This window comes from Mytilus galloprovincialis, chromosome 14, assembly GCF_965363235.1.
Source record: "Mytilus galloprovincialis chromosome 14, xbMytGall1.hap1.1, whole genome shotgun sequence".
Classification (NCBI taxonomy): domain Eukaryota; kingdom Metazoa; phylum Mollusca; class Bivalvia; order Mytilida; family Mytilidae; genus Mytilus; species Mytilus galloprovincialis.
Window position 1 is genome coordinate 19302124 of NC_134851.1, and position 15081 is coordinate 19317204.

Below are 15081 nucleotides of genomic sequence, written 5' to 3' on the forward strand. Positions count from 1 at the left end.
TTCCTATAACACAGGTCCTGTGTTTTACAGGGGATATGAACCCTAGATAACATTCCTGTCACACAGGTCTTGTGTTTCAAAAGGGATATCAACCCTAGGTAACAATCCTATAACACAAGTCCTGTGTTTTACAAGAGATATCAACCGTAAATTACATTCCTATAACACAGGTCTTGTGTTTTACAAGCGATATGAACCCTAGATAACATTCCTATAACACAGGTCCTGTGTTTTACAAGGGATATCAACCCTAGATAACATTCCTATAACACAGGTCCTATGTTTTACAAGAGATGAACCCTAGATAACATTCCTATAACACAGGTCCTGTGTTTTACCAGGGATATCAACTCTAGATAACATTCCTATATAACATGTCCTGTGTTCTACAAAGGATATCAGCCCTAGACACCATTCCTATAACACAGGTCCTGTGTTTTACAGGGGATATGAACCCTAGATAACATTCCTGTCACACAGGTCTTGTGTTTTACAAGGGATATCAACCCTAAATAACATTCCTATAACACAAGTCCTGTGTTTTACAAGAGATTTGAACACTAGATAACATTCCTATAACACAGGTCCTGTGTTTTACAAGGGATATCAACCCTAGATAACATTCCTATAACACAGGTCCTGTGTTTTACAAGAGATATGAACCCTAGATAACATTCCTATAACACAGGTGCTGTGTTTTACAAGCGATATGAACCCTTGATAACATTCCTATAACACAGGTCCTTTGTTTCACAAGCGATATGAACCCTAGTTAACATTCCTATAACACAGGTCCTTTGTTTTACAAGCGATATGAACCCTAGATAACATTCCTATAACACAGGTCCTTTGTTTTACAAGCGATATGAACCCTAGATAACATTCCTATAACACAGGTATTGTGTTTTACAAGGGACATCAACCCTAGATACCATTCCTATAACACAGGTCCTGTGTTTTACAAGCGATATGAACCCTAGATAACATTCCTATAACACAGGTCCTGTGTTTTACAAGCGATATGAACCCTATATAACATTCCTATAACACAGGTATTGTGTTTTACAAGGGATATCAACCCTAGATACCATTCCTATAACACAGGTCTTGTGTTTTACAAGTAATATGAACCCTAGATAACATTCCTATAACACAGGTCATGTTTTTTACAGGGAATATGAACCCTAGATAGCAATCCTATAACAATGGTCCAGAGTTTTACAAGGGATATGCACCCTAAATAACATTCCAATAAAACAAGTCCTGTGTTTTACAAGCGATATAAACACTAGATAAAATGCCTATAACACAGGTCTTGTGTTTTACAAGCGATATGAACCCTAAATAACATTCCTATTACACAGGTCTTGTGTTTTACAAGGAAAATGAACCCTAAATAACATTCCTATAACACAGGTTTTGTGTTTTACAAGGGATATCAACCCTAGATAACATTCCTATAACACAGGTGTTGTGTTTTACAAGCAATATGAACCCTATATTACGTTCATATAACACAGGTTTTGTGTTTTACAAGGGATATCAGCCCTAGATAACATTCCTATAACACAGATCTTGTGTTTTACAAGGGATATCAACCCTAGATAACATTCCTATAACACAGGTCTTGTGCTTTACAAGCGATATGAACCCTAGATAACATTCCTATAAAACAGGTCTTGTGTTTTACAAGAGATATGATCCCTAGATCACATTCCTATAACACAGGTCTTGTGTTTTAAAAGGGATATCAACCCTAGATAACATTCCTATAACACAAGTCCTGTGTTTTACAAGAAATATCAACCCTAGATAACATTCCTATAACACAGGTCCTGTGTTTTACAAGCGATATGAACACTAGATAACATTTCTATAACACAGGTCCTGTGTTTTACAAGAGATATGAAGCCTAGATAACATTCCTATAACACAGGTCCTGTGTTTTACCAGGGATATCAACACTAGATAACATTCCTATAACACAGGTCTTGTGCTTTACAAGCGACATGAACCCTAGATAACTTTCCTATAATACAGGTCCTGTGTTTTACAAGAGATATGAACCATAGATAACATTCCTATAACACAGGTCTTGTGTTTTACAAGGGATATCAATCCTAGATAACATTCCTATAACATAGGTCCTGTGTTTTACAAGAGATATGAACCCTAGATAACATTCCTATAACAGAGGTCTAGTGTTTTACAAGCGATATGAACACTAGATAACATTCCTATATCACAGGTCTTGTGTTTCACAAGCGATATGAACCCTAGATAACGTTCCTATAACAGAGGTCTAGTGTTTTACAAGCGATATGAACCCTAAATAACATTATTATAACAGAGGTCTAGTGTTTTACAAGCGATATGAACCCTAGATAACATTCCTATAACAGAGGTCTAGTGTTTTACAAGCGATATCAACCCTAGATAACATTCCTATAACACAGGTCTTGTGTTTTACAAGCGATATGAACCCTAAATAACATTCCTATAACAGAGGTCTAGTGATTTACAAGAGATATGAACCCTAGATAACATTCCTATAACAGAGGTCTAGTGTTTTACAAGCGATATGAACCCTAGATAACATTCCTATATCACAGGTCTTGTGTTTCACAAGCGATATGAACCCTAGATAACGTTCCTATAACAGAGGTCTACTGTTTTACAAGCGATATGAACCCTAAATAACATTCCTATAACAGAGGTCTAGGGTTTTACAAGCGATATGAACCCTAGATAACATTCCTATAACAGAGGTCTAGTGTTTTACAAGCGATATGAATCCTAGATAACGTTCCTATAACAGAAGTCGAGTGTTTTACAAGCGATATGAACCCTAAATAACGTTCCTATCACAGAGGTCTAGTGTTTTACAAGCGATATGAACCCTAGATAACATTCCTATATCACAGGTCTTCAGTTTCACAAGCGATATGAACCCTAGATAACGTTCATATAACATTGGTCCCGTGATTTACGAAGCCCATTCAAAACGTACAAAAAAGATTGACGATTTCTCAAATTTTCAAAAAAAAAGTCCTCATTTAGTAAGATTCAATCATGTGTGTCCCCAATTGATGTTACTTTGACAAGAATACGTGTACCCACTCGATTTTACTTAGTCAAGTATATTTCCCAGTTTGATTTTTGTTAGAAAGAGATATGAACCCTAGATAACATTCCTATAACACAGGTCCTGTGTTTTACAAGAGATATGAACCCTAGATAACATTCCTATAACACAGGTCCTGTGTTTTACAAGCGATATATGAACCCTAGATAACATTCCTATAACACAGGTCTAGTGTTTTACAAGCGATATGAACCCTAGATAACATTCCTATAACACAGGTCTTGTGTTTTACAAGGGATATCAACCCTAGATACCATTCCTATAACACAGGTCCTGAGTTTTAAAAGCGATATGAACCCTAGATAACATTCCTATAACACAGGTCCTGTGTTTTACAAGCGATATGAACCCTAGATAACATTCCTATAACACAGGTCCTGTGTTTTACAAGAGATATGAACACTAGATAACATTCCTATAACACAGGTCCTGTGTTTTGCAAGGGATATCAACCCTAGATAACATTCCTATAACACAGGTCCTGTGTTTTACAAGCGATGTGAACCCTAGATAATATTCCTATAAGATAGGTCTAGTGTTTTACAAGCGATATGAACACTAGATAACATTCCTATAACATAGGTTCTGTGTTTTACAAGAGATATCAACCGTAAATTACATTCCTATAACACAGGTCTTGTGTTTTACAAGCGATATGAACCCTAGATAACATTCCTATAACACAGGTCCTGTGTTTTACAAGGGATATCAACCCTAGATAACATTCCTATAACACAGGTCCTATGTTTTACAAGAGATGAACCCTAGATAACATTCCTATAACACAGGTCCTGTGTTTTACCAGGGATATCAACTCTAGATAACATTCCTATATAACATGTCCTGTGTTCTACAAAGGATATCAGCCCTAGACACCATTCCTATAACACAGGTCCTGTGTTTTACAGGGGATATGAACCCTAGATAACATTCCTGTCACACAGGTCTTGTGTTTTACAAGGGATATCAACCCTAAATAACATTCCTATAACACAAGTCCTGTGTTTTACAAGAGATTTGAACACTAGATAACATTCCTATAACACAGGTCCTGTGTTTTACAAGGGATATCAACCCTAGATAACATTCCTATAACACAGGTCCTGTGTTTTACAAGAGATATGAACCCTAGATAACATTCCTATAACACAGGTGCTGTGTTTTACAAGCGATATGAACCCTTGATAACATTCCTATAACACAGGTCCTTTGTTTCACAAGCGATATGAACCCTAGTTAACATTCCTATAACACAGGTCCTTTGTTTTACAAGCGATATGAACCCTAGATAACATTCCTATAACACAGGTCCTTTGTTTTACAAGCGATATGAACCCTAGATAACATTCCTATAACACAGGTATTGTGTTTTACAAGGGACATCAACCCTAGATACCATTCCTATAACACAGGTCCTGTGTTTTACAAGCGATATGAACCCTAGATAACATTCCTATAACACAGGTCCTTTGTTTTACAAGCGATATGAACCCTAGATAACATTTCTATAACACAGGTATTGTGTTTTACAAGGGATATCAACCCTAGATACCATCCCTATAACACAGGTCCTGTGTTTTACAAGCGATATGAACCCTAGATAACATTCCTTTAACACATGTATTGTGTTTTACAAGCGATATGAACCCTAGATAACATTCCTATAACACAGGTCTTGTGTTTAACAAGCGATATGAACCCTAGATAACATTCCTATAATACAGGTCCTGTGTGTTACAAGAGATATGAACCCTAGATAACATTCCTATAACACAGGTCTTGTGTTTCAAAAGGGATATCAACCCTAGGTAACAATCCTATAACACAAGTCCTGTGTTTTACAAGAGATATCAACCGTAAATAACATTCCTATAACACAGGTCTTGTGTTTTACAAGCGATATGAACCCTAGATAACATTCCTATAACACAGGTCCTGTGTTTTACAAGGGATATCAACCCTAGATAACATTCCTATAACACTGGTATTGTGTTTTACAAGGGATATTAACCGTAAATAACGTTCATATAACATTGGTCCTGTGTTTTACAAGCGAAATGAACGCTAGATAACATTCCTATAACACAGGTCCTGTGTTTTACAAGGGATATCAACCCTAGATAACATTCCTATAACACAGGTCCTGTGTTTTACAAGGGAAATCAACCCTAGATACCATTCCTTTAACACAGGTCCTGTGTTTTACAAGAGACATAAGCCCTAGATAACATTCCTTTAACAGAGGTCTTGTGTTTTACAAGCGATATGAACCCTAGAAAACATTCCTATATCACAGGTCTTGTGTTTTACAAGCGATATGAACCCTAGATAACATTCCTATAACACAAGTCCTGTGTTTTACAAGAGATTTGAACACTAGATAACATTCCTATAACACAGGTCCTGTGTTTTACAAGGGATATCAACCCTAGATAACATTCCTATATAACATGTCCTGTGTTCTACAAAGGATATCAGCCCTAGACACCATTCCTATAACACAGGTCCTGTGTTTTACAGGGGATATGAACCCTAGATAACATTCCTGTCACACAGGTCTTGTGTTTCAAAAGGGATATCAACCCTAGGTAACAATCCTATAACACAAGTCCTGTGTTTTACAAGAGATATCAACCGTAAATTACATTCCTATAACACAGGTCTTGTGTTTTACAAGCGATATGAACCCTAGATAACATTCCTATAACACAGGTCCTGTGTTTTACAAGGGATATCAACCCTAGATAACATTCCTATAACACAGGTCCTATGTTTTACAAGAGATGAACCCTAGATAACATTCCTATAACACAGGTCCTGTGTTTTACCAGGGATATCAACTCTAGATAACATTCCTATATAACATGTCCTGTGTTCTACAAAGGATATCAGCCCTAGACACCATTCCTATAACACAGGTCCTGTGTTTTACAGGGGATATGAACCCTAGATAACATTCCTGTCACACAGGTCTTGTGTTTTACAAGGGATATCAACCCTAAATAACATTCCTATAACACAAGTCCTGTGTTTTACAAGAGATTTGAACACTAGATAACATTCCTATAACACAGGTCCTGTGTTTTACAAGGGATATCAACCCTAGATAACATTCCTATAACACAGGTCCTGTGTTTTACAAGAGATATGAACCCTAGATAACATTCCTATAACACAGGTGCTGTGTTTTACAAGCGATATGAACCCTTGATAACATTCCTATAACACAGGTCCTTTGTTTCACAAGCGATATGAACCCTAGTTAACATTCCTATAACACAGGTCCTTTGTTTTACAAGCGATATGAACCCTAGATAACATTCCTATAACACAGGTCCTTTGTTTTACAAGCGATATGAACCCTAGATAACATTCCTATAACACAGGTATTGTGTTTTACAAGGGACATCAACCCTAGATACCATTCCTATAACACAGGTCCTGTGTTTTACAAGCGATATGAACCCTAGATAACATTCCTATAACACAGGTCCTGTGTTTTACAAGCGATATGAACCCTATATAACATTCCTATAACACAGGTATTGTGTTTTACAAGGGATATCAACCCTAGATACCATTCCTATAACACAGGTCTTGTGTTTTACAAGTAATATGAACCCTAGATAACATTCCTATAACACAGGTCATGTTTTTTACAGGGAATATGAACCCTAGATAGCAATCCTATAACAATGGTCCAGAGTTTTACAAGGGATATGCACCCTAAATAACATTCCAATAAAACAAGTCCTGTGTTTTACAAGCGATATAAACACTAGATAAAATGCCTATAACACAGGTCTTGTGTTTTACAAGCGATATGAACCCTAAATAACATTCCTATTACACAGGTCTTGTGTTTTACAAGGAAAATGAACCCTAAATAACATTCCTATAACACAGGTTTTGTGTTTTACAAGGGATATCAACCCTAGATAACATTCCTATAACACAGGTGTTGTGTTTTACAAGCAATATGAACCCTATATTACGTTCATATAACACAGGTTTTGTGTTTTACAAGGGATATCAGCCCTAGATAACATTCCTATAACACAGATCTTGTGTTTTACAAGGGATATCAACCCTAGATAACATTCCTATAACACAGGTCTTGTGCTTTACAAGCGATATGAACCCTAGATAACATTCCTATAAAACAGGTCTTGTGTTTTACAAGAGATATGATCCCTAGATCACATTCCTATAACACAGGTCTTGTGTTTTAAAAGGGATATCAACCCTAGATAACATTCCTATAACACAAGTCCTGTGTTTTACAAGAAATATCAACCCTAGATAACATTCCTATAACACAGGTCCTGTGTTTTACAAGCGATATGAACACTAGATAACATTTCTATAACACAGGTCCTGTGTTTTACAAGAGATATGAAGCCTAGATAACATTCCTATAACACAGGTCCTGTGTTTTACCAGGGATATCAACACTAGATAACATTCCTATAACACAGGTCTTGTGCTTTACAAGCGACATGAACCCTAGATAACTTTCCTATAATACAGGTCCTGTGTTTTACAAGAGATATGAACCATAGATAACATCCCTATAACACAGGTCTTGTGTTTTACAAGGGATATCAATCCTAGATAACATTCCTATAACATAGGTCCTGTGTTTTACAAGAGATATGAACCCTAGATAACATTCCTATAACAGAGGTCTAGTGTTTTACAAGCGATATGAACACTAGATAACATTCCTATATCACAGGTCTTGTGTTTCACAAGCGATATGAACCCTAGATAACGTTCCTATAACAGAGGTCTAGTGTTTTACAAGCGATATGAACCCTAAATAACATTATTATAACAGAGGTCTAGTGTTTTACAAGCGATATGAACCCTAGATAACATTCCTATAACAGAGGTCTAGTGTTTTACAAGCGATATCAACCCTAGATAACATTCCTATAACACAGGTCTTGTGTTTTACAAGCGATATGAACCCTAAATAACATTCCTATAACAGAGGTCTAGTGATTTACAAGAGATATGAACCCTAGATAACATTCCTATAACAGAGGTCTAGTGTTTTACAAGCGATATGAACCCTAGATAACATTCCTATATCACAGGTCTTGTGTTTCACAAGCGATATGAACCCTAGATAACGTTCCTATAACAGAGGTCTACTGTTTTACAAGCGATATGAACCCTAAATAACATTCCTATAACAGAGGTCTAGGGTTTTACAAGCGATATGAACCCTAGATAACATTCCTATAACAGAGGTCTAGTGTTTTACAAGCGATATGAATCCTAGATAACGTTCCTATAACAGAAGTCGAGTGTTTTACAAGCGATATGAACCCTAAATAACGTTCCTATCACAGAGGTCTAGTGTTTTACAAGCGATATGAACCCTAGATAACATTCCTATATCACAGGTCTTCAGTTTCACAAGCGATATGAACCCTAGATAACGTTCATATAACATTGGTCCCGTGATTTACGAAGCCCATTCAAAACGTACAAAAAAGATTGACGATTTCTCAAATTTTCAAAAAAAAAGTCCTCATTTAGTAAGATTCAATCATGTGTGTCCCCAATTGATGTTACTTTGACAAGAATACGTGTACCCACTCGATTTTACTTAGTCAAGTATATTTCCCAGTTTGATTTTTGTTAGAAAGAGATATGAACCCTAGATAACATTCCTATAACACAGGTCCTGTGTTTTACAAGAGATATGAACCCTAGATAACATTCCTATAACACAGGTCCTGTGTTTTACAAGCGATATATGAACCCTAGATAACATTCCTATAACACAGGTCTAGTGTTTTACAAGCGATATGAACCCTAGATAACATTCCTATAACACAGGTCTTGTGTTTTACAAGGGATATCAACCCTAGATACCATTCCTATAACACAGGTCCTGAGTTTTAAAAGCGATATGAACCCTAGATAACATTCCTATAACACAGGTCCTGTGTTTTACAAGCGATATGAACCCTAGATAACATTCCTATAACACAGGTCCTGTGTTTTACAAGAGATATGAACACTAGATAACATTCCTATAACACAGGTCCTGTGTTTTGCAAGGGATATCAACCCTAGATAACATTCCTATAACACAGGTCCTGTGTTTTACAAGCGATGTGAACCCTAGATAATATTCCTATAAGATAGGTCTAGTGTTTTACAAGCGATATGAACACTAGATAACATTCCTATAACATAGGTTCTGTGTTTTACAAGAGATATGAACCCTAGATAACTTTCCTATAACGAAGGTCTTGTGTTTTACAAGCGATATGAACCCTAAATAACATTCCTATAACACAGGTCTTGTGCTTCACAAGCGATATGAACCCTAGATAACATTCCTATAATACAGGTCCTGTGTTTTACAAGAGATATGAACCCTAGATAACATTCCTATTCCCTAAGGGAAAAAGATTTCCCTGATGGAATTTGCTGCATAAGTATTTCCTTTGAGGAAATTCTTTTTCCTTGGAGGAAATTCTTTTTCCTTAGAGGAAATTCTTTTTCCTTAGAGGAAATTCTTTTTCCTTAGAGGAAATTCTTTTTCCTTTGAGGAAATTTGCAGCTTAAAATTTTCCTTTGAGGAAATACTTTTTCCTGTGAGGAAATTTGTAGCTTCACATTTTCCTTGGAGGAAATACTTTTTCCTGTGAGGAAATTTTTGACAAACACTTTTCCTTGGAGGAAAATTCAAGACAACAAATTTCCTCTAAAGCCATGATAGTTTTCATATTTAATATACCACATCTTTGAATTTTTATAGTAATCATGATACTAGTAATCATCTTTCAAGTTCAATAACTTTTTAAAATTAAAAGGTGCCTTACCATTTAGGTTTAGTTGGCTTCTGCAAATTTTACATTGCCTATCATTTCTGCTGTATATTATTTCTCTGTATCTTCTATAGTTCTTGTCCTATACATAAAAGAGTAAAAGTTGAATGACATCTTGCATCAATATTTTTTTCTGTTTAATGTACATTTATATGTATATTAATGTGTGTTTAATAAAAATCTAAACCATGAGTGCTTGATAAGCTTCTTGCCCTTATAGCTGGTCTGTAAGCTTTAAGTGAATTTTATTGATCGACTAAAAAACTATGAGCACTGCGCAAATAAGACCCCGCCCTCCAAAAAAACAACATGCACAAACAGTGGTATTCATTGACATAAAACATGTATATAATTTGGCTCAATTTATAGATCTCTCAAGTGACTATAAGTTTAAGGCTGCGATTTTTTTAACAAATACATTTCTAAAACCTTTCAAAGATTTTGAAAATGGACAAATTTTAAATAACTTTGCAACAACTAAAGTTCATTAACTCTGCATCTTATAAAAAAATATATATGATAAATAGGGAATGATACTCCAGCTTGCATATTATTCAAAGTTTTAAAGGACAATGAAGGAACATAACTGAAGAACGGTAAAAGTTTTACTACCAAAATTTGAAATTGATCTGATTAAAATTGTGATAAAAAGTATTGTTTTAAAGTTTAATAAAATTTGGTTGAGGGAAACTTAAGTTAGAAGGCCGAAACAAAATTTCCATTTTTAAAGAACATAACTATAGAATTTAGTAAATGAGACACTACCAAAATTCAAACTTAATCTGTATTTTGTGGTGATAAGCATTGTGTATTGATTTCATAACATTTGGTTGAGACAAACTAAAGTTTAGAAAACAGGAAACCAAAAATTCAGCATATTTTCCCCATTTCTAAAGGGGCATAACTCTGATACTCTAGTACAGTAACACTGACATCACCAAAATTCAAACTTGATCTGAGTATTGTGATAACAAGCTTTTGTAAAAGTTTAATTGAATTTGGTTGAGGCAAACTAAAGTAATGTAAGAGAACAAAAAACAACTTTGGGACAGACGGACAAACGATCAAGTGTTAAACATTATGCCCCCTCCACTTTGGGTCATAATAATAAAAAGGGTGTTCATGTCAAGATATAAAAACAATTCACCAAAGTTTCATAAAAATTTGTGAAAGCATTCTTGAGACTATCCTAATCCCAAGTCATGATAGTACAATGACATAAATCAGATTTTTTTTTTAAATTAAAAAGAAATTATCATGTTTATGTTATACAAAAATAATTCACCAAGTTTCATGAAAATTGCTCAAAGCATTATTAATAGTATACGTACTGGAAAATCCCCCCTTTTATGAATAAAATCCCTAACTTTAAATTAAAAATATAAAATCCCTAAAAATTAAAAAGGACCTTAATTATCATGATTATATATGTGACTTGTTATTTAACATAACAAAAAAACCAAAGGCAATGAAAGAGAAACTGACAATGCCAAGGCAAAACATAAGATGCAGAAAAGAAAAACAAAACAAAACAAAACACTAAGCAACACCAACATCACCAAAAAACTAGTGTTGAATTTATGTGCTCAGTCAGTCAGTGAGAGTTCGCAGATCCTGACCTACTATATCTATGCTTAAAAACCTAAAAATCATATAGTTCTAAACATATTTTGTAAATTTATACTTGATTAACAAGTGAAACTGCGAGCTACTGCTCACTGATGATACCCCCGCCGCAAGTGGATAATATAAATAGTGTAAAAATATGCAAGTGTTCGCTAAAGAGGAAGTTGTCGAGTGATGAATCTGAAAACGCATCACACGGTATAGCTGACTTATATAAATCCTGAAACCAAATTTCAGAATTCCTTGTATTGTAGTTCCTGAGAAAAATGTGACGAAAATTTTCAACTTGGCTATCATGTGTAAAATCATACAAGTGTTTGGTTAACAGGAAGTTGACAAGTGATCAATCTGAAAACGCATCACACGGTATAAATGACTTAGATAAACCCTGAAACCAAATTTCAGAAATCCTTGTATTGTAGTTCCTGAGAAAAATGCGACGAAAAATATTCATGGGACGGACTGACTGACGGACGGACGGACTGACAGACAGAGGTAAAACAGTATACCCCCCTTTTTTGAAAGCGGGGGTATAAAAAATTGTCATAAATAGCATAGACACCTTTGAGTTTTGAGAACCACATGTGTTAATTGTGCGAGTATAATCATTGATAATCATGCACAAGATTGACTTTTAAAAGCCTATATATTGAAATTTTCTGAAAATATTGCATGCATAAATTTATTAATATGACCAATTTCAAGAAGGCAGTGTCTGCGCGTACCCGCATGCGGGTACGAATAGCAAAATTGCCGTTCGTAGGCTACGCGTACTCACATCCGGTTTTATAATAAATTGCCATCGGATCGGGAATTAAACGTAAAATATATACAGAAATTATCGCAATTAGTGAATAAAATTGATCAACTACTTAGAAGTTTTGTTAACATTTATATATTATCATGATTATATGTAAGTGAACAGTTTTTCTCGGTTAATAAATTAATATACTTGAAATGGGAAAAGAGTGATATACATGTGGGGCAGACATTCTCAAAGTTATCATGAATTGGCTGAACAATTTGTTCAAAAGTATTAGTCGATTAATTTTATACAATTGTATATATAAAAACAAACTCGGAGTCAATTGCAGCTGCAGAGAAAAGAAGAACTGGAAACACAAAAAATAAAGAGGAAATCAAGTTTTACAGAATATTTTTTTGTATTCACGGAGGCAAAAAATTCTAAACAAGTTCGACAGGAAAAATTAAGGCCTAATACATTAATCTGAAAAACAAAGGCCGATGCCAATAATCTTCTATGAAAGCTTCGTTAATAAATAACAAAATGTTTGACGAAAATGTAAACCTTCAGCGCATCAAAAAATAGTTTGCCTCTGAGGCGTGGAAGCAACTTAAAATTCGGATATTATATATTATAGGACTATAGTTTACAGGGACTGTAATCATGGTAATGTATATTTCATTTTCAATCAGTGTGCATTTAATTGCAAGGTTTATTATATATTATTAACTTATAAATACAATTCGAAAATATTATTTGTCATATACCCTTCACTCGTTCTACTCGAAATCCCCATATTATCGATAATTTCTGTATATATTTCACGTTTAATTCCCGATTTGATTGCATTTTATTATAAAAACCGGATGTGGGTACGCATAGCCTACGAATGTCAATTTGACTATTCGTACCCACATGCGGGTACGTGCAGACACTGCCTTTCAAGAAATGCACCAAGATGCGAGATGATTTATATAATTGTAATTTCAGGAATTTACAGTAAAGGCTTTTATCCCCACTGCATTTTGCACTTTTTCTTATTCAGGAGCCAGAAGTTATGGCCTTTGTGACCTTTGTATGATTTTTATTTTAGTTTCTTTTTTTTGTATTGAAGAGTTTAGTATGACGTCCATTATTACTCAACTAGTATACATTTTTGTTTAATGGCAAGCTAAAGCATGCCTCACAGGCAGGGATCCAGGGGGGCTGAGGGTTGGACATGTTGGAACCCCCCCTCCCCTTTTCTTTACTGGACGATCAATGCATTTGAATGGGGACATGTAGTTTGCCCCCCCCCCCCCCCCCCAATTTGTCCTGGGTTAGGAACCCCTTTATATGACTCAGGATCCACCCCAGTCTCAGGTTTTGGGATTTTCTCGTTGCAATGAAGACCCATTGGTGACCTATGGCTGTTATCTGCTCTTTGGTCATGTTGTTATCTCTTTGATACATTCCCCATTTCCACTTCAATTTTCTTTTCAGTTCTATTATAAATATTAGAAACGAGTTTGGCGCGTTTACAAAAATATAATTGTCTGTGCTGACAGGGGAGTATGTGTACATACCAATATTTAAATTTTCTAGGCCTTCTTTTTGAGTTTTTTGTGCATTTCTTGGTAAAATACTGTCAGACCTCCAGTGCTGTTGTTTTACAAAAACGGTCATGTAATGTAGGGGAAAGAAACGAACTAAAAAGACCAAAATAAGCCACAACTAATGGGGGTCTCATTGGGGGTTCTGTTCACGGATCCCGCTTAGTTACTATTTATTTTTTTAGATTCCCGCATGATGCCATTACGCTTACACTATATAAGTGAACAATTCTGATATTTTTGTAATTTCCCATGTCCCGCTAAACTTCATTTCGCGTTTTCACGGCACAATAATTTGAGGGAGAATATAGGACCTTTATCGGGACTCCGGGATCAGGTGTTTTAAGCTCTGGATTTCGGAATTGACCCTTTCGGGATCCGATAATTCTTTTTTCGAATTTCGGGACCTCGGGATTTCGTGTTTTTAAGCCCGGGATTTCGGGATTTCGTGTTTTTCAGCTCGGGATTTCGGAATCAGTACTCCTCCTACCCTCCCTCATAATTTGACTTTCATGTGTCACGTTTACAAAAAATACGCCTCGACAATCCCGAGTTCCGCTCAGACCCCCTTATACATACATAATGAATAGTTTACTATGTAGTCAGTAGTCGGGTCAAATACACATGTATATACTTTTAGACGACCTTAGATTCATTTCACAGCGAAAATACTCATTAATATTGAACATTTTAGATCACTTCACATTTAGATTTTATAACTTTTAAAATTAAGACCATATAGATTTAAAATCATGTAATCGAAAGATGATAATTTGTCAATGAGCAACTGTAACCAGGTACTGCATTTTTTTTGCATGCGTCAAGAAACAGTTAAAAGTTCAACTTCTCATCTGGACTTTTTAATTAGTCTGTATACCGGACCTCTTCTCTATTTTGGGATTGAAAAAAATCTAAAGTTAAAAATGCGGTTTTGAGCCTATTTCTTCTTTTTAATTTGGTAACACGTAAAGCCATTAGCAGTGGCGGATGCAGGAATTTTCGAAAGGGGGGGTGCTAGCCCAGGGCAAAGGGGGGGTGCAGGGGGGGTGCAAAACATATGTCCCGATTCAAATGCATTGATCGGCCAAAATAAAGGGGGGGTGCGGACCCACGGAACCC

At 35.5% G+C, this 15081-nt stretch overlaps 1 long non-coding RNA gene across 1 annotated transcript in view; it reads right to left on the reverse strand.

Moving 5' to 3' along the window:
• The window catches only part of LOC143059715 (uncharacterized), a 75434-nt gene extending 61258 nt beyond the window's left edge, over nt 1-14176 (reverse strand). Inside the window, exons 1-2 of the long non-coding RNA XR_012973571.1 lie at nt 13936-14176; nt 9994-10081 (exon numbers count right to left, since the gene is read on the reverse strand). This is a non-coding gene — a long non-coding RNA (uncharacterized LOC143059715). The remainder of the gene's footprint in view (nt 1-9993; nt 10082-13935) is intronic.
• Nucleotides 14177-15081: the final 905 nt, after the last annotated feature.